Source organism: Hyla sarda, unplaced genomic scaffold (assembly GCF_029499605.1).
Source record: "Hyla sarda isolate aHylSar1 unplaced genomic scaffold, aHylSar1.hap1 scaffold_446, whole genome shotgun sequence".
Lineage (NCBI taxonomy): Eukaryota > Metazoa > Chordata > Amphibia > Anura > Hylidae > Hyla > Hyla sarda.
Window position 1 is genome coordinate 229,014 of NW_026610459.1, and position 25,645 is coordinate 254,658.

Consider the following 25,645-nt stretch of genomic DNA (forward strand, 5'->3'; position numbering starts at 1 on the left):
CGAAAAAAAAGAAGAAAAAGAAGAATAATACGCCCAGAAAAGAGGCGAAAAGGAGAAAAACGTAAAAAAACGTGAAAAAAAAGTAAGAGGAAGAGAAGGGAAAAAAAGGTGGAAATGGGTTTAAAAGTGATTTCGGCGGAGAAATATATATATATATATATATATATATATATATATATATATATATATATATACGCGCACACACACACATATATATAAACGTATTCTCCGTTGAGATATTGCAGCCGCTGCTGTGTCCAGGCCCAGGAGCCTTAGCACTGTGCTGTGATGTCACTCAATACCACTGACATCACTAGGTGTAAACAACATCTCTCCTTTGCTGTGTATGTGACTATGGAGCTGTTTGGTGATGTCGTCTATTATGGCCTTCATAGAAGCAACAGGAGATTGTTGCATCCATCTAGAACCCTCAGAACTACAGTGCTATGATGTCACTCACTTCCACAGGCCTTGCAGAGTGTAAACAACAACAACCCAGCTTTGTTGTGTATGTAACCATAGGGATTTGTGATGTCACCTAGAACCTTCACAGCAGCGACAGCTTTATGAGGAGCATCAGCACTGCTCTGCCTGAGCAGAACCATCACCGCCATAGGTTGTCAAATAACCCGGATTTAACCCACACAGGTAAGTCCAATGGGGTGCAGGCATGTCCTCTATGCTTACAGCTTCCCGTGGGTGTTGGTTTGATACCGTTTGGGGACAGCCAAGGAGGCATCTGCAGGCAACAAAGGTAGGTGTGTGCTTGTGTGTGTGTTTCCTATGCAGATCCTAAGCCCAGTGTCACATGCAAGTAGGAGGAGTAAGAAGGGTTCCTGGCAAATCCGGGTTATGGATTGCATTTAAAAAGGCCCCGTGGGAGTGCAATGGGCCCCTGTCTTGCTGCTTAGCAATAATGGTATGGGTTTAGGTTCTGCTGTGTGTACTGGTGGTTGACTGCCCCCCAGCCCAGAGTGTGCATGGAAAATTGTCTGGCAGCCTCCCTGACAGCAAGCAGTGATAGTGCCCATGAAGGGGACCTTGTTGGGCCCGCCCCTTTCACGGTTATCGCTTCTCGGCCTTTTGGCTAAGATCAAGTGTAGTATCTGTTCTTATCAGTTTAATATCTGATACGTCCCCTATCTGGGGACCATATATTAAATGGATTTTTGAGAACGGGGGCCGATTTCGAAGCTTGCTTCCGTCGCCCTATGCATTGACCCGATATGGCAGTATCTTCGGGTACAGTGCACCACCCCCTTACAGGGTTAAAAAGAAAGATTCCTACTTTCATTGCTACCTGCTTGCTGGCTAGCCAGCTAGCCAGCCCTGTGGGCCTTGCTGCTGCTGCAGCCAAAAAACAAAAGGTGGTGCTGCTGCTGCTGCTTCTGCTGCTTCTGCTTGTGTCTGGCCGCTGTTGGAGCGTCCAGGCACAGGACTTCTGCTGCTGCTGACTAAATGGCCTCCTTAATTGGATCATTTGAGTAGCCAGCACACCTGTGCAGGTAGGGCATGACATGATAGGCAGCTGCCTTGATAGCGGGTGGGTGCTGAATGTTCCTAATTGACAAAATAAGATTAATGCTTATGAAGAAATATAAAATCTCATCCCTTCCCCAATATCGCGCCACACCCCTACCCCTTAATTCCCTGGTTGAACTTGATGGACATATGTCTTTTTTCGACCGTACTAACTATGTAACTATGTAACATAACATGGGGGGGGGGGGGGGGTCTCCTGGCTGTTCACACAGGTGTGTCATTGCTGTACATTGACCATGCATTGCTTCTGTGGTATTGCAAAGGCAAAGACAAATGCTTCCAGCCATCCATTGCACTAATGGATTGGTCATCAGCTGGCTGTCTATGTCCCGCATCAATATAGACCAAAGTACAGAGGGTTAGGCTATGCTATTGTGCACCTACCTGATGCATCAGAAGGTGCGAGGCCCTTGCTAAATTCTGTGCACAGACTTTGAGATCTATACTTTAGACTGTATCTAAACCTGCTCCAACATGGACTGACATTCTGGCCTACTTTCAGCCGATGCGACTTGTCTGTCGCTGAACAGTCGCTTTTTATGTATTCAGCACCTATGTATAATGTTGTAAAAATGCTCTAGAAGCTAAAGTCGCAGAAATGTCACACATATTCGGCCTGCAACTTTCTGTGCGACAAATTCAGACAGGAAAAATCAGTATAAATCCTTAGAAAATTATCCCCCAGTGTCTCCATCTGCTGGCGGTATTGAATAAGCATTGCTGCACTGATGGGGTATGCATTAGACGAAAAAAAAGAAGAAAAAGAAGAATAATACGCCCAGAAAAGAGGCGAAAAGGAGAAAAACGTAAAAAAACGTGAAAAAAAAGTAAGAGGAAGAGAAGGGAAAAAAAGGTGGAAATGGGTTTAAAAGTGATTTCGGCGGAGAAATATATATATATATATATATATATATATATATATATATATACGCGCACACACACACATATATATAAACGTATTCTCCGTTGAGATATTGCAGCCGCTGCTGTGTCCAGGCCCAGGAGCCTTAGCACTGTGCTGTGATGTCACTCAATACCACTGACATCACTAGGTGTAAACAACATCTCTCCTTTGCTGTGTATGTGACTATGGAGCTGTTTGGTGATGTCGTCTATTATGGCCTTCATAGAAGCAACAGGAGATTGTTGCATCCATCTAGAACCCTCAGAACTACAGTGCTATGATGTCACTCACTTCCACAGGCCTTGCAGAGTGTAAACAACAACAACCCAGCTTTGTTGTGTATGTAACCATAGGGATTTGTGATGTCACCTAGAACCTTCACAGCAGCGACAGCTTTATGAGGAGCATCAGCACTGCTCTGCCTGAGCAGAACCATCACCGCCATAGGTTGTCAAATAACCCGGATTTAACCCACACAGGTAAGTCCAATGGGGTGCAGGCATGTCCTCTATGCTTACAGCTTCCCGTGGGTGTTGGTTTGATACCGTTTGGGGACAGCCAAGGAGGCATCTGCAGGCAACAAAGGTAGGTGTGTGCTTGTGTGTGTGTTTCCTATGCAGATCCTAAGCCCAGTGTCACATGCAAGTAGGAGGAGTAAGAAGGGTTCCTGGCAAATCCGGGTTATGGATTGCATTTAAAAAGGCCCCGTGGGAGTGCAATGGGCCCCTGTCTTGCTGCTTAGCAATAATGGTATGGGTTTAGGTTCTGCTGTGTGTACTGGTGGTTGACTGCCCCCCAGCCCAGAGTGTGCATGGAAAATTGTCTGGCAGCCTCCCTGACAGCAAGCAGTGATAGTGCCCATGAAGGGGACCTTGTTGGGCCCGCCCCTTTCACGGTTATCGCTTCTCGGCCTTTTGGCTAAGATCAAGTGTAGTATCTGTTCTTATCAGTTTAATATCTGATACGTCCCCTATCTGGGGACCATATATTAAATGGATTTTTGAGAACGGGGGCCGATTTCGAAGCTTGCTTCCGTCGCCCTATGCATTGACCCGATATGGCAGTATCTTCGGGTACAGTGCACCACCCCCTTACAGGGTTAAAAAGAAAGATTCCTACTTTCATTGCTACCTGCTTGCTGGCTAGCCAGCTAGCCAGCCCTGTGGGCCTTGCTGCTGCTGCAGCCAAAAAACAAAAGGTGGTGCTGCTGCTGCTGCTTCTGCTGCTTCTGCTTGTGTCTGGCCGCTGTTGGAGCGTCCAGGCACAGGACTTCTGCTGCTGCTGACTAAATGGCCTCCTTAATTGGATCATTTGAGTAGCCAGCACACCTGTGCAGGTAGGGCATGACATGATAGGCAGCTGCCTTGATAGCGGGTGGGTGCTGAATGTTCCTAATTGACAAAATAAGATTAATGCTTATGAAGAAATATAAAATCTCATCCCTTCCCCAATATCGCGCCACACCCCTACCCCTTAATTCCCTGGTTGAACTTGATGGACATATGTCTTTTTTCGACCGTACTAACTATGTAACTATGTAACATAACATGGGGGGGGGGGGGTCTCCTGGCTGTTCACACAGGTGTGTCATTGCTGTACATTGACCATGCATTGCTTCTGTGGTATTGCAAAGGCAAAGACAAATGCTTCCAGCCATCCATTGCACTAATGGATTGGTCATCAGCTGGCTGTCTATGTCCCGCATCAATATAGACCAAAGTACAGAGGGTTAGGCTATGCTATTGTGCACCTACCTGATGCATCAGAAGGTGCGAGGCCCTTGCTAAATTCTGTGCACAGACTTTGAGATCTATGCTTTAGACTGTATCTAAACCTGCTCCAACATGGACTGACATTCTGGCCTACTTTCAGCCGATGCGACTTGTCTGTCGCTGAACAGTCGCTTTTTATGTATTCAGCACCTATGTATAATGTTGTAAAAATGCTCTAGAAGCTAAAGTCGCAGAAATGTCACACATATTCGGCCTGCAACTTTCTGTGCGACAAATTCAGACAGGAAAAATCAGTATAAATCCTTAGAAAATTATCCCCCAGTGTCTCCATCTGCTGGCGGTATTGAATAAGCATTGCTGCACTGATGGGGTATGCATTAGACGAAAAAAAAGAAGAAAAAGAAGAATAATACGCCCAGAAAAGAGGCGAAAAGGAGAAAAACGTAAAAAAACGTGAAAAAAAAGTAAGAGGAAGAGAAGGGAAAAAAAGGTGGAAATGGGTTTAAAAGTGATTTCGGCGGAGAAATATATATATATATATATATATATATATATATATATATATACGCGCACACACACACATATATATAAACGTATTCTCCGTTGAGATATTGCAGCCGCTGCTGTGTCCAGGCCCAGGAGCCTTAGCACTGTGCTGTGATGTCACTCAATACCACTGACATCACTAGGTGTAAACAACATCTCTCCTTTGCTGTGTATGTGACTATGGAGCTGTTTGGTGATGTCGTCTATTATGGCCTTCATAGAAGCAACAGGAGATTGTTGCATCCATCTAGAACCCTCAGAACTACAGTGCTATGATGTCACTCACTTCCACAGGCCTTGCAGAGTGTAAACAACAACAACCCAGCTTTGTTGTGTATGTAACCATAGGGATTTGTGATGTCACCTAGAACCTTCACAGCAGCGACAGCTTTATGAGGAGCATCAGCACTGCTCTGCCTGAGCAGAACCATCACCGCCATAGGTTGTCAAATAACCCGGATTTAACCCACACAGGTAAGTCCAATGGGGTGCAGGCATGTCCTCTATGCTTACAGCTTCCCGTGGGTGTTGGTTTGATACCGTTTGGGGACAGCCAAGGAGGCATCTGCAGGCAACAAAGGTAGGTGTGTGCTTGTGTGTGTGTTTCCTATGCAGATCCTAAGCCCAGTGTCACATGCAAGTAGGAGGAGTAAGAAGGGTTCCTGGCAAATCCGGGTTATGGATTGCATTTAAAAAGGCCCCGTGGGAGTGCAATGGGCCCCTGTCTTGCTGCTTAGCAATAATGGTATGGGTTTAGGTTCTGCTGTGTGTACTGGTGGTTGACTGCCCCCCAGCCCAGAGTGTGCATGGAAAATTGTCTGGCAGCCTCCCTGACAGCAAGCAGTGATAGTGCCCATGAAGGGGACCTTGTTGGGCCCGCCCCTTTCACGGTTATCGCTTCTCGGCCTTTTGGCTAAGATCAAGTGTAGTATCTGTTCTTATCAGTTTAATATCTGATACGTCCCCTATCTGGGGACCATATATTAAATGGATTTTTGAGAACGGGGGCCGATTTCGAAGCTTGCTTCCGTCGCCCTATGCATTGACCCGATATGGCAGTATCTTCGGGTACAGTGCACCACCCCCTTACAGGGTTAAAAAGAAAGATTCCTACTTTCATTGCTACCTGCTTGCTGGCTAGCCAGCTAGCCAGCCCTGTGGGCCTTGCTGCTGCTGCAGCCAAAAAACAAAAGGTGGTGCTGCTGCTGCTGCTTCTGCTGCTTCTGCTTGTGTCTGGCCGCTGTTGGAGCGTCCAGGCACAGGACTTCTGCTGCTGCTGACTAAATGGCCTCCTTAATTGGATCATTTGAGTAGCCAGCACACCTGTGCAGGTAGGGCATGACATGATAGGCAGCTGCCTTGATAGCGGGTGGGTGCTGAATGTTCCTAATTGACAAAATAAGATTAATGCTTATGAAGAAATATAAAATCTCATCCCTTCCCCAATATCGCGCCACACCCCTACCCCTTAATTCCCTGGTTGAACTTGATGGACATATGTCTTTTTTCGACCGTACTAACTATGTAACTATGTAACATAACATGGGGGGGGGGGGGGGGGGGTCTCCTGGCTGTTCACACAGGTGTGTCATTGCTGTACATTGACCATGCATTGCTTCTGTGGTATTGCAAAGGCAAAGACAAATGCTTCCAGCCATCCATTGCACTAATGGATTGGTCATCAGCTGGCTGTCTATGTCCCGCATCAATATAGACCAAAGTACAGAGGGTTAGGCTATGCTATTGTGCACCTACCTGATGCATCAGAAGGTGCGAGGCCCTTGCTAAATTCTGTGCACAGACTTTGAGATCTATACTTTAGACTGTATCTAAACCTGCTCCAACATGGACTGACATTCTGGCCTACTTTCAGCCGATGCGACTTGTCTGTCGCTGAACAGTCGCTTTTTATGTATTCAGCACCTATGTATAATGTTGTAAAAATGCTCTAGAAGCTAAAGTCGCAGAAATGTCACACATATTCGGCCTGCAACTTTCTGTGCGACAAATTCAGACAGGAAAAATCAGTATAAATCCTTAGAAAATTATCCCCCAGTGTCTCCATCTGCTGGCGGTATTGAATAAGCATTGCTGCACTGATGGGGTATGCATTAGACGAAAAAAAAGAAGAAAAAGAAGAATAATACGCCCAGAAAAGAGGCGAAAAGGAGAAAAACGTAAAAAAACGTGAAAAAAAAGTAAGAGGAAGAGAAGGGAAAAAAAGGTGGAAATGGGTTTAAAAGTGATTTCGGCGGAGAAATATATATATATATATATATATATATATATATATATATATATATATATATATACGCGCACACACACACATATATATAAACGTATTCTCCGTTGAGATATTGCAGCCGCTGCTGTGTCCAGGCCCAGGAGCCTTAGCACTGTGCTGTGATGTCACTCAATACCACTGACATCACTAGGTGTAAACAACATCTCTCCTTTGCTGTGTATGTGACTATGGAGCTGTTTGGTGATGTCGTCTATTATGGCCTTCATAGAAGCAACAGGAGATTGTTGCATCCATCTAGAACCCTCAGAACTACAGTGCTATGATGTCACTCACTTCCACAGGCCTTGCAGAGTGTAAACAACAACAACCCAGCTTTGTTGTGTATGTAACTAGGGATTTGTGATGTCACCTAGAACCTTCACAGCAGCGACAGCTTTATGAGGAGCATCAGCACTGCTCTGCCTGAGCAGAACCATCACCGCCATAGGTTGTCAAATAACCCGGATTTAACCCACACAGGTAAGTCCAATGGGGTGCAGGCATGTCCTCTATGCTTACAGCTTCCCGTGGGTGTTGGTTTGATACCGTTTGGGGACAGCCAAGGAGGCATCTGCAGGCAACAAAGGTAGGTGTGTGCTTGTGTGTGTGTTTCCTATGCAGATCCTAAGCCCAGTGTCACATGCAAGTAGGAGGAGTAAGAAGGGTTCCTGGCAAATCCGGGTTATGGATTGCATTTAAAAAGGCCCCGTGGGAGTGCAATGGGCCCCTGTCTTGCTGCTTAGCAATAATGGTATGGGTTTAGGTTCTGCTGTGTGTACTGGTGGTTGACTGCCCCCCAGCCCAGAGTGTGCATGGAAAATTGTCTGGCAGCCTCCCTGACAGCAAGCAGTGATAGTGCCCATGAAGGGGACCTTGTTGGGCCCGCCCCTTTCACGGTTATCGCTTCTCGGCCTTTTGGCTAAGATCAAGTGTAGTATCTGTTCTTATCAGTTTAATATCTGATACGTCCCCTATCTGGGGACCATATATTAAATGGATTTTTGAGAACGGGGGCCGATTTCGAAGCTTGCTTCCGTCGCCCTATGCATTGACCCGATATGGCAGTATCTTCGGGTACAGTGCACCACCCCCTTACAGGGTTAAAAAGAAAGATTCCTACTTTCATTGCTACCTGCTTGCTGGCTAGCCAGCTAGCCAGCCCTGTGGGCCTTGCTGCTGCTGCAGCCAAAAAACAAAAGGTGGTGCTGCTGCTGCTGCTTCTGCTGCTTCTGCTTGTGTCTGGCCGCTGTTGGAGCGTCCAGGCACAGGACTTCTGCTGCTGCTGACTAAATGGCCTCCTTAATTGGATCATTTGAGTAGCCAGCACACCTGTGCAGGTAGGGCATGACATGATAGGCAGCTGCCTTGATAGCGGGTGGGTGCTGAATGTTCCTAATTGACAAAATAAGATTAATGCTTATGAAGAAATATAAAATCTCATCCCTTCCCCAATATCGCGCCACACCCCTACCCCTTAATTCCCTGGTTGAACTTGATGGACATATGTCTTTTTTCGACCGTACTAACTATGTAACTATGTAACATAACATGGGGGGGGTCTCCTGGCTGTTCACACAGGTGTGTCATTGCTGTACATTGACCATGCATTGCTTCTGTGGTATTGCAAAGGCAAAGACAAATGCTTCCAGCCATCCATTGCACTAATGGATTGGTCATCAGCTGGCTGTCTATGTCCCGCATCAATATAGACCAAAGTACAGAGGGTTAGGCTATGCTATTGTGCACCTACCTGATGCATCAGAAGGTGCGAGGCCCTTGCTAAATTCTGTGCACAGACTTTGAGATCTATACTTTAGACTGTATCTAAACCTGCTCCAACATGGACTGACATTCTGGCCTACTTTCAGCCGATGCGACTTGTCTGTCGCTGAACAGTCGCTTTTTATGTATTCAGCACCTATGTATAATGTTGTAAAAATGCTCTAGAAGCTAAAGTCGCAGAAATGTCACACATATTCGGCCTGCAACTTTCTGTGCGACAAATTCAGACAGGAAAAATCAGTATAAATCCTTAGAAAATTATCCCCCAGTGTCTCCATCTGCTGGCGGTATTGAATAAGCATTGCTGCACTGATGGGGTATGCATTAGACGAAAAAAAAGAAGAAAAAGAAGAATAATACGCCCAGAAAAGAGGCGAAAAGGAGAAAAACGTAAAAAAACGTGAAAAAAAAGTAAGAGGAAGAGAAGGGAAAAAAAGGTGGAAATGGGTTTAAAAGTGATTTCGGCGGAGAAATATATATATATATATATATATATATATATATATATATATATATACGCGCACACACACACATATATATAAACGTATTCTCCGTTGAGATATTGCAGCCGCTGCTGTGTCCAGGCCCAGGAGCCTTAGCACTGTGCTGTGATGTCACTCAATACCACTGACATCACTAGGTGTAAACAACATCTCTCCTTTGCTGTGTATGTGACTATGGAGCTGTTTGGTGATGTCGTCTATTATGGCCTTCATAGAAGCAACAGGAGATTGTTGCATCCATCTAGAACCCTCAGAACTACAGTGCTATGATGTCACTCACTTCCACAGGCCTTGCAGAGTGTAAACAACAACAACCCAGCTTTGTTGTGTATGTAACCATAGGGATTTGTGATGTCACCTAGAACCTTCACAGCAGCGACAGCTTTATGAGGAGCATCAGCACTGCTCTGCCTGAGCAGAACCATCACCGCCATAGGTTGTCAAATAACCCGGATTTAACCCACACAGGTAAGTCCAATGGGGTGCAGGCATGTCCTCTATGCTTACAGCTTCCCGTGGGTGTTGGTTTGATACCGTTTGGGGACAGCCAATGAGGCATCTGCAGGCAACAAAGGTAGGTGTGTGCTTGTGTGTGTGTTTCCTATGCAGATCCTAAGCCCAGTGTCACATGCAAGTAGGAGGAGTAAGAAGGGTTCCTGGCAAATCCGGGTTATGGATTGCATTTAAAAAGGCCCCGTGGGAGTGCAATGGGCCCCTGTCTTGCTGCTTAGCAATAATGGTATGGGTTTAGGTTCTGCTGTGTGTACTGGTGGTTGACTGCCCCCCAGCCCAGAGTGTGCATGGAAAATTGTCTGGCAGCCTCCCTGACAGCAAGCAGTGATAGTGCCCATGAAGGGGACCTTGTTGGGCCCGCCCCTTTCACGGTTATCGCTTCTCGGCCTTTTGGCTAAGATCAAGTGTAGTATCTGTTCTTATCAGTTTAATATCTGATACGTCCCCTATCTGGGGACCATATATTAAATGGATTTTTGAGAACGGGGGCCGATTTCGAAGCTTGCTTCCGTCGCCCTATGCATTGACCCGATATGGCAGTATCTTCGGGTACAGTGCACCACCCCCTTACAGGGTTAAAAAGAAAGATTCCTACTTTCATTGCTACCTGCTTGCTGGCTAGCCAGCTAGCCAGCCCTGTGGGCCTTGCTGCTGCTGCTGCAGCCAAAAAACAAAAGGTGGTGCTGCTGCTGCTGCTTCTGCTGCTTCTGCTTGTGTCTGGCCGCTGTTGGAGCGTCCAGGCACAGGACTTCTGCTGCTGCTGACTAAATGGCCTCCTTAATTGGATCATTTGAGTAGCCAGCACACCTGTGCAGGTAGGGCATGACATGATAGGCAGCTGCCTTGATAGCGGGTGGGTGCTGAATGTTCCTAATTGACAAAATAAGATTAATGCTTATGAAGAAATATAAAATCTCATCCCTTCCCCAATATCGCGCCACACCCCTACCCCTTAATTCCCTGGTTGAACTTGATGGACATATGTCTTTTTTCGACCGTACTAACTATGTAACTATGTAACATAACATGGGGGGGGGGGGGGGGGGTCTCCTGGCTGTTCACACAGGTGTGTCATTGCTGTACATTGACCATGCATTGCTTCTGTGGTATTGCAAAGGCAAAGACAAATGCTTCCAGCCATCCATTGCACTAATGGATTGGTCATCAGCTGGCTGTCTATGTCCCGCATCAATATAGATCAAAGTACAGAGGGTTAGGCTATGCTATTGTGCACCTACCTGATGCATCAGAAGGTGCGAGGCCCTTGCTAAATTCTGTGCACAGACTTTGAGATCTATACTTTAGACTGTATCTAAACCTGCTCCAACATGGACTGACATTCTGGCCTACTTTCAGCCGATGCGACTTGTCTGTCGCTGAACAGTCGCTTTTTATGTATTCAGCACCTATGTATAATGTTGTAAAAATGCTCTAGAAGCTAAAGTCGCAGAAATGTCACACATATTCGGCCTGCAACTTTCTGTGCGACAAATTCAGACAGGAAAAATCAGTATAAATCCTTAGAAAATTATCCCCCAGTTTCTCCATCTGCTGGCGGTATTGAATAAGAATCGCTGCACTGATGGGGTATGCATTAGACGAAAAAAAAGAAGAAAAAGAAGAATAATACGCCCAGAAAAGAGGCGAAAAGGAGAAAAACTTAAAAAAACGTGAAAAAAAAGTAAGAGGAAGAGAAGGGAAAAAAAGGTGGAAATGGGTTTAAAAGTGATTTCGGCGGAGAAATATATATATATATATATATATATATATATATATATATATATATACGCGCACACACACACATATATATAAACGTATTCTCCGTTGAGATATTGCAGCCGCTGCTGTGTCCAGGCCCAGGAGCCTTAGCACTGTGCTGTGATGTCACTCAATACCACTGACATCACTAGGTGTAAACAACATCTCTCCTTTGCTGTGTATGTGACTATGGAGCTGTTTGGTGATGTCGTCTATTATGGCCTTCATAGAAGCAACAGGAGATTGTTGCATCCATCTAGAACCCTCAGAACTACAGTGCTATGATGTCACTCACTTCCACAGGCCTTGCAGAGTGTAAACAACAACAACCCAGCTTTGTTGTGTATGTAACCATAGGGATTTGTGATGTCACCTAGAACCTTCACAGCAGCGACAGCTTTATGAGGAGCATCAGCACTGCTCTGCCTGAGCAGAACCATCACCGCCATAGGTTGTCAAATAACCCGGATTTAACCCACACAGGTAAGTCCAATGGGGTGCAGGCATGTCCTCTATGCTTACAGCTTCCCGTGGGTGTTGGTTTGATACCGTTTGGGGACAGCCAAGGAGGCATCTGCAGGCAACAAAGGTAGGTGTGTGCTTGTGTGTGTGTTTCCTATGCAGATCCTAAGCCCAGTGTCACATGCAAGTAGGAGGAGTAAGAAGGGTTCCTGGCAAATCCGGGTTATGGATTGCATTTAAAAAGGCCCCGTGGGAGTGCAATGGGCCCCTGTCTTGCTGCTTAGCAATAATGGTATGGGTTTAGGTTCTGCTGTGTGTACTGGTGGTTGACTGCCCCCCAGCCCAGAGTGTGCATGGAAAATTGTCTGGCAGCCTCCCTGACAGCAAGCAGTGATAGTGCCCATGAAGGGGACCTTGTTGGGCCCGCCCCTTTCACGGTTATCGCTTCTCGGCCTTTTGGCTAAGATCAAGTGTAGTATCTGTTCTTATCAGTTTAATATCTGATACGTCCCCTATCTGGGGACCATATATTAAATGGATTTTTGAGAACGGGGGCCGATTTCGAAGCTTGCTTCCGTCGCCCTATGCATTGACCCGATATGGCAGTATCTTCGGGTACAGTGCACCACCCCCTTACAGGGTTAAAAAGAAAGATTCCTACTTTCATTGCTACCTGCTTGCTGGCTAGCCAGCTAGCCAGCCCTGTGGGCCTTGCTGCTGCTGCTGCAGCCAAAAAACAAAAGGTGGTGCTGCTGCTGCTGCTTCTGCTGCTTCTGCTTGTGTCTGGCCGCTGTTGGAGCGTCCAGGCACAGGACTTCTGCTGCTGCTGACTAAATGGCCTCCTTAATTGGATCATTTGAGTAGCCAGCACACCTGTGCAGGTAGGGCATGACATGATAGGCAGCTGCCTTGATAGCGGGTGGGTGCTGAATGTTCCTAATTGACAAAATAAGATTAATGCTTATGAAGAAATATAAAATCTCATCCCTTCCCCAATATCGCGCCACACCCCTACCCCTTAATTCCCTGGTTGAACTTGATGGACATATGTCTTTTTTCGACCGTACTAACTATGTAACTATGTAACATAACATGGGGGGGGGGGGGGGGGGGGTCTCCTGGCTGTTCACACAGGTGTGTCATTGCTGTACATTGACCATGCATTGCTTCTGTGGTATTGCAAAGGCAAAGACAAATGCTTCCAGCCATCCATTGCACTAATGGATTGGTCATCAGCTGGCTGTCTATGTCCCGCATCAATATAGACCAAAGTACAGAGGGTTAGGCTATGCTATTGTGCACCTACCTGATGCATCAGAAGGTGCGAGGCCCTTGCTAAATTCTGTGCACAGACTTTGAGATCTATACTTTAGACTGTATCTAAACCTGCTCCAACATGGACTGACATTCTGGCCTACTTTCAGCCGATGCGACTTGTCTGTCGCTGAACAGTCGCTTTTTATGTATTCAGCACCTATGTATAATGTTGTAAAAATGCTCTAGAAGCTAAAGTCGCAGAAATGTCACACATATTCGGCCTGCAACTTTCTGTGCGACAAATTCAGACAGGAAAAATCAGTATAAATCCTTAGAAAATTATCCCCCAGTGTCTCCATCTGCTGGCGGTATTGAATAAGCATTGCTGCACTGATGGGGTATGCATTAGACGAAAAAAAAGAAGAAAAAGAAGAATAATACGCCCAGAAAAGAGGCGAAAAGGAGAAAAACGTAAAAAAACGTGAAAAAAAAGTAAGAGGAAGAGAAGGGAAAAAAAGGTGGAAATGGGTTTAAAAGTGATTTCGGCGGAGAAATATATATATATATATATATATATATATATATATATATATATACGCGCACACACACACATATATATAAACGTATTCTCCGTTGAGATATTGCAGCCGCTGCTGTGTCCAGGCCCAGGAGCCTTAGCACTGTGCTGTGATGTCACTCAATACCACTGACATCACTAGGTGTAAACAACATCTCTCCTTTGCTGTGTATGTGACTATGGAGCTGTTTGGTGATGTCGTCTATTATGGCCTTCATAGAAGCAACAGGAGATTGTTGCATCCATCTAGAACCCTCAGAACTACAGTGCTATGATGTCACTCACTTCCACAGGCCTTGCAGAGTGTAAACAACAACAACCCAGCTTTGTTGTGTATGTAACCATAGGGATTTGTGATGTCACCTAGAACCTTCACAGCAGCGACAGCTTTATGAGGAGCATCAGCACTGCTCTGCCTGAGCAGAACCATCACCGCCATAGGTTGTCAAATAACCCGGATTTAACCCACACAGGTAAGTCCAATGGGGTGCAGGCATGTCCTCTATGCTTACAGCTTCCCGTGGGTGTTGGTTTGATACCGTTTGGGGACAGCCAAGGAGGCATCTGCAGGCAACAAAGGTAGGTGTGTGCTTGTGTGTGTGTTTCCTATGCAGATCCTAAGCCCAGTGTCACATGCAAGTAGGAGGAGTAAGAAGGGTTCCTGGCAAATCCGGGTTATGGATTGCATTTAAAAAGGCCCCGTGGGAGTGCAATGGGCCCCTGTCTTGCTGCTTAGCAATAATGGTATGGGTTTAGGTTCTGCTGTGTGTACTGGTGGTTGACTGCCCCCCAGCCCAGAGTGTGCATGGAAAATTGTCTGGCAGCCTCCCTGACAGCAAGCAGTGATAGTGCCCATGAAGGGGACCTTGTTGGGCCCGCCCCTTTCACGGTTATCGCTTCTCGGCCTTTTGGCTAAGATCAAGTGTAGTATCTGTTCTTATCAGTTTAATATCTGATACGTCCCCTATCTGGGGACCATATATTAAATGGATTTTTGAGAACGGGGGCCGATTTCAAAGCTTGCTTCCGTCGCCCTATGCATTGACCCGATATGGCAGTATCTTCGGGTACAGTGCACCACCCCCTTACAGGGTTAAAAAGAAAGATTCCTACTTTCATTGCTACCTGCTTGCTGGCTAGCCAGCTAGCCAGCCCTGTGGGCCTTGCTGCTGCTGCAGCCAAAAAACAAAAGGTGGTGCTGCTGCTGCTGCTTCTGCTGCTTCTGCTTGTGTCTGGCCGCTGTTGGAGCGTCCAGGCACAGGACTTCTGCTGCTGCTGACTAAATGGCCTCCTTAATTGGATCATTTGAGTAGCCAGCACACCTGTGCAGGTAGGGCATGACATGATAGGCAGCTGCCTTGATAGCGGGTGGGTGCTGAATGTTCCTAATTGACAAAATAAGATTAATGCTTATGAAGAAATATAAAATCTCATCCCTTCCCCAATATCGCGCCACACCCCTACCCCTTAATTCCCTGGTTGAACTTGATGGACATATGTCTTTTTTCGACCGTACTAACTATGTAACTATGTAACATAACATGGGGGGGGGGGGGGGGTCTCCTGGCTGTTCACACAGGTGTGTCATTGCTGTACATTGACCATGCATTGCTTCTGTGGTATTGCAAAGGCAAAGACAAATGCTTCCAGCCATCCATTGCACTAATGGATTGGTCATCAGCTGGCTGTCTATGTCCCGCATCAATATAGACCAAAGTACAGAGGGTTAGGCTATGCTATTGTGCACCTACCTGATGCATCAGAAGGTGCGAGGCCCTTGCTAAATTCTGTGCACAGACTTTGAGATCTATACTTTAGACTGTATCTAAACCTGCTCCAACATGGACTGACATTCTGGCCTACTTTCAGCCGATGCGACTTGTCTGTCGCTGAACAGTCGCTTTTTATGTATTCAGCACCTATGTATAATGTTGTAAAAATGCTCTAGAAGCTAAAGTCGCAGAAATGTCACACATATTCGGCCTGCAACTTTCTGTGCGACAAATTCAGACAGGAAAAATCAGTATAAATCCTTAGAAAATTATCCCCCAGTGTCTCCATCTGCTGGCGGTATTGAATAAGCATTGCTGCACTGATGGGGTATGCATTAGACGAAAAAAAAGAAGAAAAAGAAGAATAATACGCCCAGAAAAGAGGCGAAAAGGAGAAAAACGTAAAAAAACGTGAAAAAAAAGTAAGAGGAAGAGAAGGGAAAAAAAGGTGGAAATGGGTTTAAAAGTGATTTCGGCGGAGAAATATATATATATATATATATATATATATATATATATATATATATATACGCGCACACACACACATATATATAAACGTATTCTCCGTTGAGATATTGCAGCCGCTGCTGTGTCCAGGCCCAGGAGCCTTAGCACTGTGCTGTGATGTCACTCAATACCACTGACATCACTAGGTGTAAACAACATCTCTCCTTTGCTGTGTATGTGACTATGGAGCTGTTTGGTGATGTCGTCTATTATGGCCTTCATAGAAGCAACAGGAGATTGTTGCATCCATCTAGAACCCTCAGAACTACAGTGCTATGATGTCACTCACTTCCACAGGCCTTGCAGAGTGTAAACAACAACAACCCAGCTTTGTTGTGTATGTAACCATAGGGATTTGTGATGTCACCTAGAACCTTCACAGCAGCGACAGCTTTATGAGGAGCATCAGCACTGCTCTGCCTGAGCAGAACCATCACCGCCATAGGTTGTCAAATAACCCGGATTTAACCCACACAGGTAAGTCCAATGGGGTGCAGGCATGTCCTCTATGCTTACAGCTTCCCGTGGGTGTTGGTTTGATACCGTTTGGGGACAGCCAAGGAGGCATCTGCAGGCAACAAAGGTAGGTGTGTGCTTGTGTGTGTGTTTCCTATGCAGATCCTAAGCCCAGTGTCACATGCAAGTAGGAGGAGTAAGAAGGGTTCCTGGCAAATCCGGGTTATGGATTGCATTTAAAAAGGCCCCGTGGGAGTGCAATGGGCCCCTGTCTTGCTGCTTAGCAATAATGGTATGGGTTTAGGTTCTGCTGTGTGTACTGGTGGTTGACTGCCCCCCAGCCCAGAGTGTGCATGGAAAATTGTCTGGCAGCCTCCCTGACAGCAAGCAGTGATAGTGCCCATGAAGGGGACCTTGTTGGGCCCGCCCCTTTCACGGTTATCGCTTCTCGGCCTTTTGGCTAAGATCAAGTGTAGTATCTGTTCTTATCAGTTTAATATCTGATACGTCCCCTATCTGGGGACCATATATTAAATGGATTTTTGAGAACGGGGGCCGATTTCGAAGCTTGCTTCCGTCGCCCTATGCATTGACCCGATATGGCAGTATCTTCGGGTACAGTGCACCACCCCCTTACAGGGTTAAAAAGAAAGATTCCTACTTTCATTGCTACCTGCTTGCTGGCTAGCCAGCTAGCCAGCCCTGTGGGCCTTGCTGCTGCTGCAGCCAAAAAACAAAAGGTGGTGCTGCTGCTGCTGCTTCTGCTGCTTCTGCTTGTGTCTGGCCGCTGTTGGAGCGTCCAGGCACAGGACTTCTGCTGCTGCTGACTAAATGGCCTCCTTAATTGGATCATTTGAGTAGCCAGCACACCTGTGCAGGTAGGGCATGACATGATAGGCAGCTGCCTTGATAGCGGGTGGGTGCTGAATGTTCCTAATTGACAAAATAAGATTAATGCTTATGAAGAAATATAAAATCTCATCCCTTCCCCAATATCGCGCCACACCCCTACCCCTTAATTCCCTGGTTGAACTTGATGGACATATGTCTTTTTTCGACCGTACTAACTATGTAACTATGTAACATAACATGGGGGGGGGGGGGGGGTCTCCTGGCTGTTCACACAGGTGTGTCATTGCTGTACATTGACCATGCATTGCTTCTGTGGTATTGCAAAGGCAAAGACAAATGCTTCCAGCCATCCATTGCACTAATGGATTGGTCATCAGCTGGCTGTCTATGTCCCGCATCAATATAGACCAAAGTACAGAGGGTTCTGCTGTGTGTACTGGTGGTTGACTGCCCCCCAGCCCAGAGTGTGCATGGAAAATTGTCTGGCAGCCTCCCTGACAGCAAGCAGTGATAGTGCCCATGAAGGGGACCTTGTTGGGCCCGCCCCTTTCACGGTTATCGCTTCTCGGCCTTTTGGCTAAGATCAAGTGTAGTATCTGTTCTTATCAGTTTAATATCTGATACGTCCCCTATCTGGGGACCATATATTAAATGGATTTTTGAGAACGGGGGCCGATTTCAAAGCTTGCTTCCGTCGCCCTATGCATTGACCCGATATGGCAGTATCTTCGGGTACAGTGCACCACCCCCTTACAGGGTTAAAAAGAAAGATTCCTACTTTCATTGCTACCTGCTTGCTGGCTAGCCAGCTAGCCAGCCCTGTGGGCCTTGCTGCTGCTGCAGCCAAAAAACAAAAGGTGGTGCTGCTGCTGCTGCTTCTGCTGCTTCTGCTTGTGTCTGGCCGCTGTTGGAGCGTCCAGGCACAGGACTTCTGCTGCTGCTGACTAAATGGCCTCCTTAATTGGATCATTTGAGTAGCCAGCACACCTGTGCAGGTAGGGCATGACATGATAGGCAGCTGCCTTGATAGCGGGTGGGTGCTGAATGTTCCTAATTGACAAAATAAGATTAATGCTTATGAAGAAATATAAAATCTCATCCCTTCCCCAATATCGCGCCACACCCCTACCCCTTAATTCCCTGGTTGAACTTGATGGACATATGTCTTTTTTCGACCGTACTAACTATGTAACTATGTAACATAACATGGGGGGGGGGGGGGGGTCTCCTGGCTGTTCACACAGGTGTGTCATTGCTGTACATTGACCATGCATTGCTTCTGTGGTATTGCAAAGGCAAAGACAAATGCTTCCAGCCATCCATTGCACTAATGGATTGGTCATCAGCTGGCTGTCTATGTCCCGCATCAATATAGACCAAAGTACAGAGGGTTAGGCTATGCTATTGTGCACCTACCTGATGCATCAGAAGGTGCGAGGCCCTTGCTAAATTCTGTGCACAGACTTTGAGATCTATACTTTAGACTGTATCTAAACCTGCTCCAACATGGACTGACATTCTGGCCTACTTTCAGCCGATGCGACTTGTCTGTCGCTGAACAGTCGCTTTTTATGTATTCAGCACCTATGTATAATGTTGTAAAAATGCTCTAGAAGCTAAAGTCGCAGAAATGTCACACATATTCGGCCTGCAACTTTCTGTGCGACAAATTCAGACAGGAAAAATCAGTATAAATCCTTAGAAAATTATCCCCCAGTGTCTCCATCTGCTGGCGGTATTGAATAAGCATTGCTGCACTGATGGGGTATGCATTAGACGAAAAAAAAGAAGAAAAAGAAGAATAATACGCCCAGAAAAGAGGCGAAAAGGAGAAAAACGTAAAAAAACGTGAAAAAAAAGTAAGAGGAAGAGAAGGGAAAAAAAGGTGGAAATGGGTTTAAAAGTGATTTCGGCGGAGAAATATATATATATATATATATATATATATATATATATATATATATATACGCGCACACACACACATATATATAAACGTATTCTCCGTTGAGATATTGCAGCCGCTGCTGTGTCCAGGCCCAGGAGCCTTAGCACTGTGCTGTGATGTCACTCAATACCACTGACATCACTAGGTGTAAACAACATCTCTCCTTTGCTGTGTATGTGACTATGGAGCTGTTTGGTGATGTCGTCTATTATGGCCTTCATAGAAGCAACAGGAGATTGTTGCATCCATCTAGAACCCTCAGAACTACAGTGCTATGATGTCACTCACTTCCACAGGCCTTGCAGAGTGTAAACAACAACAACCCAGCTTTGTTGTGTATGTAACCATAGGGATTTGTGATGTCACCTAGAACCTTCACAGCAGCGACAGCTTTATGAGGAGCATCAGCACTGCTCTGCCTGAGCAGAACCATCACCGCCATAGGTTGTCAAATAACCCGGATTTAACCCACACAGGTAAGTCCAATGGGGTGCAGGCATGTCCTCTATGCTTACAGCTTCCCGTGGGTGTTGGTTTGATACCGTTTGGGGACAGCCAAGGAGGCATCTGCAGGCAACAAAGGTAGGTGTGTGCTTGTGTGTGTGTTTCCTATGCAGATCCTAAGCCCAGTGTCACATGCAAGTAGGAGGAGTAAGAAGGGTTCCTGGCAAATCCGGGTTATGGATTGCATTTAAAAAGGCCCCGTGGGAGTGCAATGGGCCCCTGTCTTGCTGCTTAGCAATAATGGTATGGGTTTAGGTTCTGCTGTGTGTACTGGTGGTTGACTGCCCCCCAGCCCAGAGTGTGCATGGAAAATTGTCTGGCAGCCTCCCTGACAGCAAGCAGTGATAGTGCCCATGAAGGGGACCTTGTTGGGCCCGCCCCTTTCACGGTTATCGCTTCTCGGCCTTTTGGCTAAGATCAAGTGTAGTATCTGTTCTTATCAGTTTAATATCTGATACGTCCCCTATCTGGGGACCATATATTAAATGGATTTTTGAGAACGGGGGCCGATTTCGAAGCTTGCTTCCGTCGCCCTATGCATTGACCCGATATGGCAGTATCTTCGGGTACAGTGCACCACCCCCTTACAGGGTTAAAAAGAAAGATTCCTACTTTCATTGCTACCTGCTTGCTGGCTAGCCAGCTAGCCAGCCCTGTGGGCCTTGCTGCTGCTGCAGCCAAAAAACAAAAGGTGGTGCTGCTGCTGCTGCTTCTGCTGCTTCTGCTTGTGTCTGGCCGCTGTTGGAGCGTCCAGGCACAGGACTTCTGCTGCTGCTGACTAAATGGCCTCCTTAATTGGATCATTTGAGTAGCCAGCACACCTGTGCAGGTAGGGCATGACATGATAGGCAGCTGCCTTGATAGCGGGTGGGTGCTGAATGTTCCTAATTGACAAAATAAGATTAATGCTTATGAAGAAATATAAAATCTCATCCCTTCCCCAATATCGCGCCACACCCCTACCCCTTAATTCCCTGGTTGAACTTGATGGACATATGTCTTTTTTCGACCGTACTAACTATGTAACTATGTAACATAACATGGGGGGGGGGGGGGGGGTCTCCTGGCTGTTCACACAGGTGTGTCATTGCTGTACATTGACCATGCATTGCTTCTGTGGTATTGCAAAGGCAAAGACAAATGCTTCCAGCCATCCATTGCACTAATGGATTGGTCATCAGCTGGCTGTCTATGTCCCGCATCAATATAGACCAAAGTACAGAGGGTTAGGCTATGCTATTGTGCACCTACCTGATGCATCAGAAGGTGCGAGGCCCTTGCTAAATTCTGTGCACAGACTTTGAGATCTATACTTTAGACTGTATCTAAACCTGCTCCAACATGGACTGACATTCTGGCCTACTTTCAGCCGATGCGACTTGTCTGTCGCTGAACAGTCGCTTTTTATGTATTCAGCACCTATGTATAATGTTGTAAAAATGCTCTAGAAGCTAAAGTCGCAGAAATGTCACACATATTCGGCCTGCAACTTTCTGTGCGACAAATTCAGACAGGAAAAATCAGTATAAATCCTTAGAAAATTATCCCCCAGTGTCTCCATCTGCTGGCGGTATTGAATAAGCATTGCTGCACTGATGGGGTATGCATTAGACGAAAAAAAAGAAGAAAAAGAAGAATAATACGCCCAGAAAAGAGGCGAAAAGGAGAAAAACGTAAAAAAACGTGAAAAAAAAGTAAGAGGAAGAGAAGGGAAAAAAAGGTGGAAATGGGTTTAAAAGTGATTTCGGCGGAGAAATATATATATATATATATATATATATATATATATATATATATACGCGCACACACACACATATATATAAACGTATTCTCCGTTGAGATATTGCAGCCGCTGCTGTGTCCAGGCCCAGGAGCCTTAGCACTGTGCTGTGATGTCACTCAATACCACTGACATCACTAGGTGTAAACAACATCTCTCCTTTGCTGTGTATGTGACTATGGAGCTGTTTGGTGATGTCGTCTATTATGGCCTTCATAGAAGCAACAGGAGATTGTTGCATCCATCTAGAACCCTCAGAACTACAGTGCTATGATGTCACTCACTTCCACAGGCCTTGCAGAGTGTAAACAACAACAACCCAGCTTTGTTGTGTATGTAACCATAGGGATTTGTGATGTCACCTAGAACCTTCACAGCAGCGACAGCTTTATGAGGAGCATCAGCACTGCTCTGCCTGAGCAGAACCATCACCGCCATAGGTTGTCAAATAACCCGGATTTAACCCACACAGGTAAGTCCAATGGGGTGCAGGCATGTCCTCTATGCTTACAGCTTCCCGTGGGTGTTGGTTTGATACCGTTTGGGGACAGCCAAGGAGGCATCTGCAGGCAACAAAGGTAGGTGTGTGCTTGTGTGTGTGTTTCCTATGCAGATCCTAAGCCCAGTGTCACATGCAAGTAGGAGGAGTAAGAAGGGTTCCTGGCAAATCCGGGTTATGGATTGCATTTAAAAAGGCCCCGTGGGAGTGCAATGGGCCCCTGTCTTGCTGCTTAGCAATAATGGTATGGGTTTAGGTTCTGCTGTGTGTACTGGTGGTTGACTGCCCCCCAGCCCAGAGTGTGCATGGAAAATTGTCTGGCAGCCTCCCTGACAGCAAGCAGTGATAGTGCCCATGAAGGGGACCTTGTTGGGCCCGCCCCTTTCACGGTTATCGCTTCTCGGCCTTTTGGCTAAGATCAAGTGTAGTATCTGTTCTTATCAGTTTAATATCTGATACGTCCCCTATCTGGGGACCATATATTAAATGGATTTTTGAGAACGGGGGCCGATTTCGAAGCTTGCTTCCGTCGCCCTATGCATTGACCCGATATGGCAGTATCTTCGGGTACAGTGCACCACCCCCTTACAGGGTTAAAAAGAAAGATTCCTACTTTCATTGCTACCTGCTTGCTGGCTAGCCAGCTAGCCAGCCCTGTGGGCCTTGCTGCTGCTGCAGCCAAAAAACAAAAGGTGGTGCTGCTGCTGCTGCTTCTGCTGCTTCTGCTTGTGTCTGGCCGCTGTTGGAGCGTCCAGGCACAGGACTTCTGCTGCTGCTGACTAAATGGCCTCCTTAATTGGATCATTTGAGTAGCCAGCACACCTGTGCAGGTAGGGCATGACATGATAGGCAGCTGCCTTGATAGCGGGTGGGTGCTGAATGTTCCTAATTGACAAAATAAGATTAATGCTTATGAAGAAATATAAAATCTCATCCCTTCCCCAATATCGCGCCACACCCCTACCCCTTAATTCCCTGGTTGAACTTGATGGACATATGTCTTTTTTCGACCGTACTAACTATGTAACTATGTAACATAACATGGGGGGGGGGGGGGGGGGTCTCCTGGCTGTTCACACAGGTGTGTCATTGCTGTACATTGACCATGCATTGCTTCTGTGGTATTGCAAAGGCAAAGACAAATGCTTCCAGCCATCCATTGCACTAATGATTGGTCATCAGCTGGCTGTCTATGTCCCGCATCAATATAGACCAAAGTACAGAGGGTTAGGCTATGCTATTGTGCACCTACCTGATGCATCAGAAGGTGCGAGGCCCTTGCTAAATTCTGTGCACAGACTTTGAGATCTATACTTTAGACTGTATCTAAACCTGCTCCAACATGGACTGACATTCTGGCCTACTTTCAGCCGATGCGACTTGTCTGTCGCTGAACAGTCGCTTTTTATGTATTCAGCACCTATGTATAATGTTGTAAAAATGCTCTAGAAGCTAAAGTCGCAGAAATGTCACACATATTCGGCCTGCAACTTTCTGTGCGACAAATTCAGACAGGAAAAATCAGTATAAATCCTTAGAAAATTATCCCCCAGTGTCTCCATCTGCTGGCGGTATTGAATAAGCATTGCTGCACTGATGGGGTATGCATTAGACGAAAAAAAAGAAGAAAAAGAAGAATAATACGCCCAGAAAAGAGGCGAAAAGGAGAAAAACGTAAAAAAACGTGAAAAAAAAGTAAGAGGAAGAGAAGGGAAAAAAAGGTGGAAATGGGTTTAAAAGTGATTTCGGCGGAGAAATATATATATATATATATATATATATATATATATATATATATACGCGCACACACACACATATATATAAACGTATTCTCCGTTGAGATATTGCAGCCGCTGCTGTGTCCAGGCCCAGGAGCCTTAGCACTGTGCTGTGATGTCACTCAATACCACTGACATCACTAGGTGTAAACAACATCTCTCCTTTGCTGTGTATGTGACTATGGAGCTGTTTGGTGATGTCGTCTATTATGGCCTTCATAGAAGCAACAGGAGATTGTTGCATCCATCTAGAACCCTCAGAACTACAGTGCTATGATGTCACTCACTTCCACAGGCCTTGCAGAGTGTAAACAACAACAACCCAGCTTTGTTGTGTATGTAACCATAGGGATTTGTGATGTCACCTAGAACCTTCACAGCAGCGACAGCTTTATGAGGAGCATCAGCACTGCTCTGCCTGAGCAGAACCATCACCGCCATAGGTTGTCAAATAACCCGGATTTAACCCACACAGGTAAGTCCAATGGGGTGCAGGCATGTCCTCTATGCTTACAGCTTCCCGTGGGTGTTGGTTTGATACCGTTTGGGGACAGCCAAGGAGGCATCTGCAGGCAACAAAGGTAGGTGTGTGCTTGTGTGTGTGTTTCCTATGCAGATCCTAAGCCCAGTGTCACATGCAAGTAGGAGGAGTAAGAAGGGTTCCTGGCAAATCCGGGTTATGGATTGCATTTAAAAAGGCCCCGTGGGAGTGCAATGGGCCCCTGTCTTGCTGCTTAGCAATAATGGTATGGGTTTAGGTTCTGCTGTGTGTACTGGTGGTTGACTGCCCCCCAGCCCAGAGTGTGCATGGAAAATTGTCTGGCAGCCTCCCTGACAGCAAGCAGTGATAGTGCCCATGAAGGGGACCTTGTTGGGCCCGCCCCTTTCACGGTTATCGCTTCTCGGCCTTTTGGCTAAGATCAAGTGTAGTATCTGTTCTTATCAGTTTAATATCTGATACGTCCCCTATCTGGGGACCATATATTAAATGGATTTTTGAGAACGGGGGCCGATTTCGAAGCTTGCTTCCGTCGCCCTATGCATTGACCCGATATGGCAGTATCTTCGGGTACAGTGCACCACCCCCTTACAGGGTTAAAAAGAAAGATTCCTACTTTCATTGCTACCTGCTTGCTGGCTAGCCAGCTAGCCAGCCCTGTGGGCCTTGCTGCTGCTGCAGCCAAAAAACAAAAGGTGGTGCTGCTGCTGCTGCTTCTGCTGCTTCTGCTTGTGTCTGGCCGCTGTTGGAGCGTCCAGGCACAGGACTTCTGCTGCTGCTGACTAAATGGCCTCCTTAATTGGATCATTTGAGTAGCCAGCACACCTGTGCAGGTAGGGCATGACATGATAGGCAGCTGCCTTGATAGCGGGTGGGTGCTGAATGTTCCTAATTGACAAAATAAGATTAATGCTTATGAAGAAATATAAAATCTCATCCCTTCCCCAATATCGCGCCACACCCCTACCCCTTAATTCCCTGGTTGAACTTGATGGACATATGTCTTTTTTCGACCGTACTAACTATGTAACTATGTAACATAACATGGGGGGGGGGGGGGGGTCTCCTGGCTGTTCACACAGGTGTGTCATTGCTGTACATTGACCATGCATTGCTTCTGTGGTATTGCAAAGGCAAAGACAAATGCTTCCAGCCATCCATTGCACTAATGGATTGGTCATCAGCTGGCTGT

At 46.3% G+C, this 25,645-nt stretch overlaps 12 non-coding genes across 12 annotated transcripts; all 12 read left to right on the plus strand.

Annotated features, from left to right (window-relative positions):
- The first annotated feature begins 1,067 nt into the window (after positions 1 to 1,067).
- LOC130334932 (U2 spliceosomal RNA) lies at positions 1,068 to 1,258 on the plus strand. Its single transcript, XR_008876653.1, has one exon. It is a non-coding gene; the product is annotated as a U2 spliceosomal RNA (small nuclear RNA).
- A 2,086-nt stretch (positions 1,259 to 3,344) lies between these two features.
- LOC130334933 (U2 spliceosomal RNA) lies at positions 3,345 to 3,535 on the plus strand. Its single transcript, XR_008876654.1, has one exon. It is a non-coding gene; the product is annotated as a U2 spliceosomal RNA (small nuclear RNA).
- Positions 3,536 to 5,618: 2,083 nt separating this feature from the next.
- LOC130334934 (U2 spliceosomal RNA) lies at positions 5,619 to 5,809 on the plus strand. Its single transcript, XR_008876655.1, has one exon. It is a non-coding gene; the product is annotated as a U2 spliceosomal RNA (small nuclear RNA).
- A 2,099-nt stretch (positions 5,810 to 7,908) lies between these two features.
- LOC130334935 (U2 spliceosomal RNA) lies at positions 7,909 to 8,099 on the plus strand. The gene has a single exon (XR_008876656.1). It is a non-coding gene; the product is annotated as a U2 spliceosomal RNA (small nuclear RNA).
- A 2,082-nt stretch (positions 8,100 to 10,181) lies between these two features.
- Positions 10,182 to 10,372, plus strand: LOC130334936 (U2 spliceosomal RNA). Its single transcript, XR_008876657.1, has one exon. It is a non-coding gene; the product is annotated as a U2 spliceosomal RNA (small nuclear RNA).
- A 2,095-nt stretch (positions 10,373 to 12,467) lies between these two features.
- LOC130334939 (U2 spliceosomal RNA) lies at positions 12,468 to 12,658 on the plus strand. The gene has a single exon (XR_008876659.1). It is a non-coding gene; the product is annotated as a U2 spliceosomal RNA (small nuclear RNA).
- Positions 12,659 to 14,753: 2,095 nt separating this feature from the next.
- LOC130334949 (U2 spliceosomal RNA) lies at positions 14,754 to 14,944 on the plus strand. The gene has a single exon (XR_008876668.1). It is a non-coding gene; the product is annotated as a U2 spliceosomal RNA (small nuclear RNA).
- Positions 14,945 to 17,036: 2,092 nt separating this feature from the next.
- Positions 17,037 to 17,227, plus strand: LOC130334940 (U2 spliceosomal RNA). Its single transcript, XR_008876660.1, has one exon. It is a non-coding gene; the product is annotated as a U2 spliceosomal RNA (small nuclear RNA).
- Positions 17,228 to 18,005: 778 nt separating this feature from the next.
- Positions 18,006 to 18,196, plus strand: LOC130334951 (U2 spliceosomal RNA). The gene has a single exon (XR_008876670.1). It is a non-coding gene; the product is annotated as a U2 spliceosomal RNA (small nuclear RNA).
- Positions 18,197 to 20,288: 2,092 nt separating this feature from the next.
- On the plus strand, positions 20,289 to 20,479 carry LOC130334941 (U2 spliceosomal RNA). Its single transcript, XR_008876661.1, has one exon. It is a non-coding gene; the product is annotated as a U2 spliceosomal RNA (small nuclear RNA).
- Positions 20,480 to 22,568: 2,089 nt separating this feature from the next.
- LOC130334942 (U2 spliceosomal RNA) lies at positions 22,569 to 22,759 on the plus strand. The gene has a single exon (XR_008876662.1). It is a non-coding gene; the product is annotated as a U2 spliceosomal RNA (small nuclear RNA).
- A 2,089-nt stretch (positions 22,760 to 24,848) lies between these two features.
- LOC130334943 (U2 spliceosomal RNA) lies at positions 24,849 to 25,039 on the plus strand. Its single transcript, XR_008876663.1, has one exon. It is a non-coding gene; the product is annotated as a U2 spliceosomal RNA (small nuclear RNA).
- Positions 25,040 to 25,645: the final 606 nt, after the last annotated feature.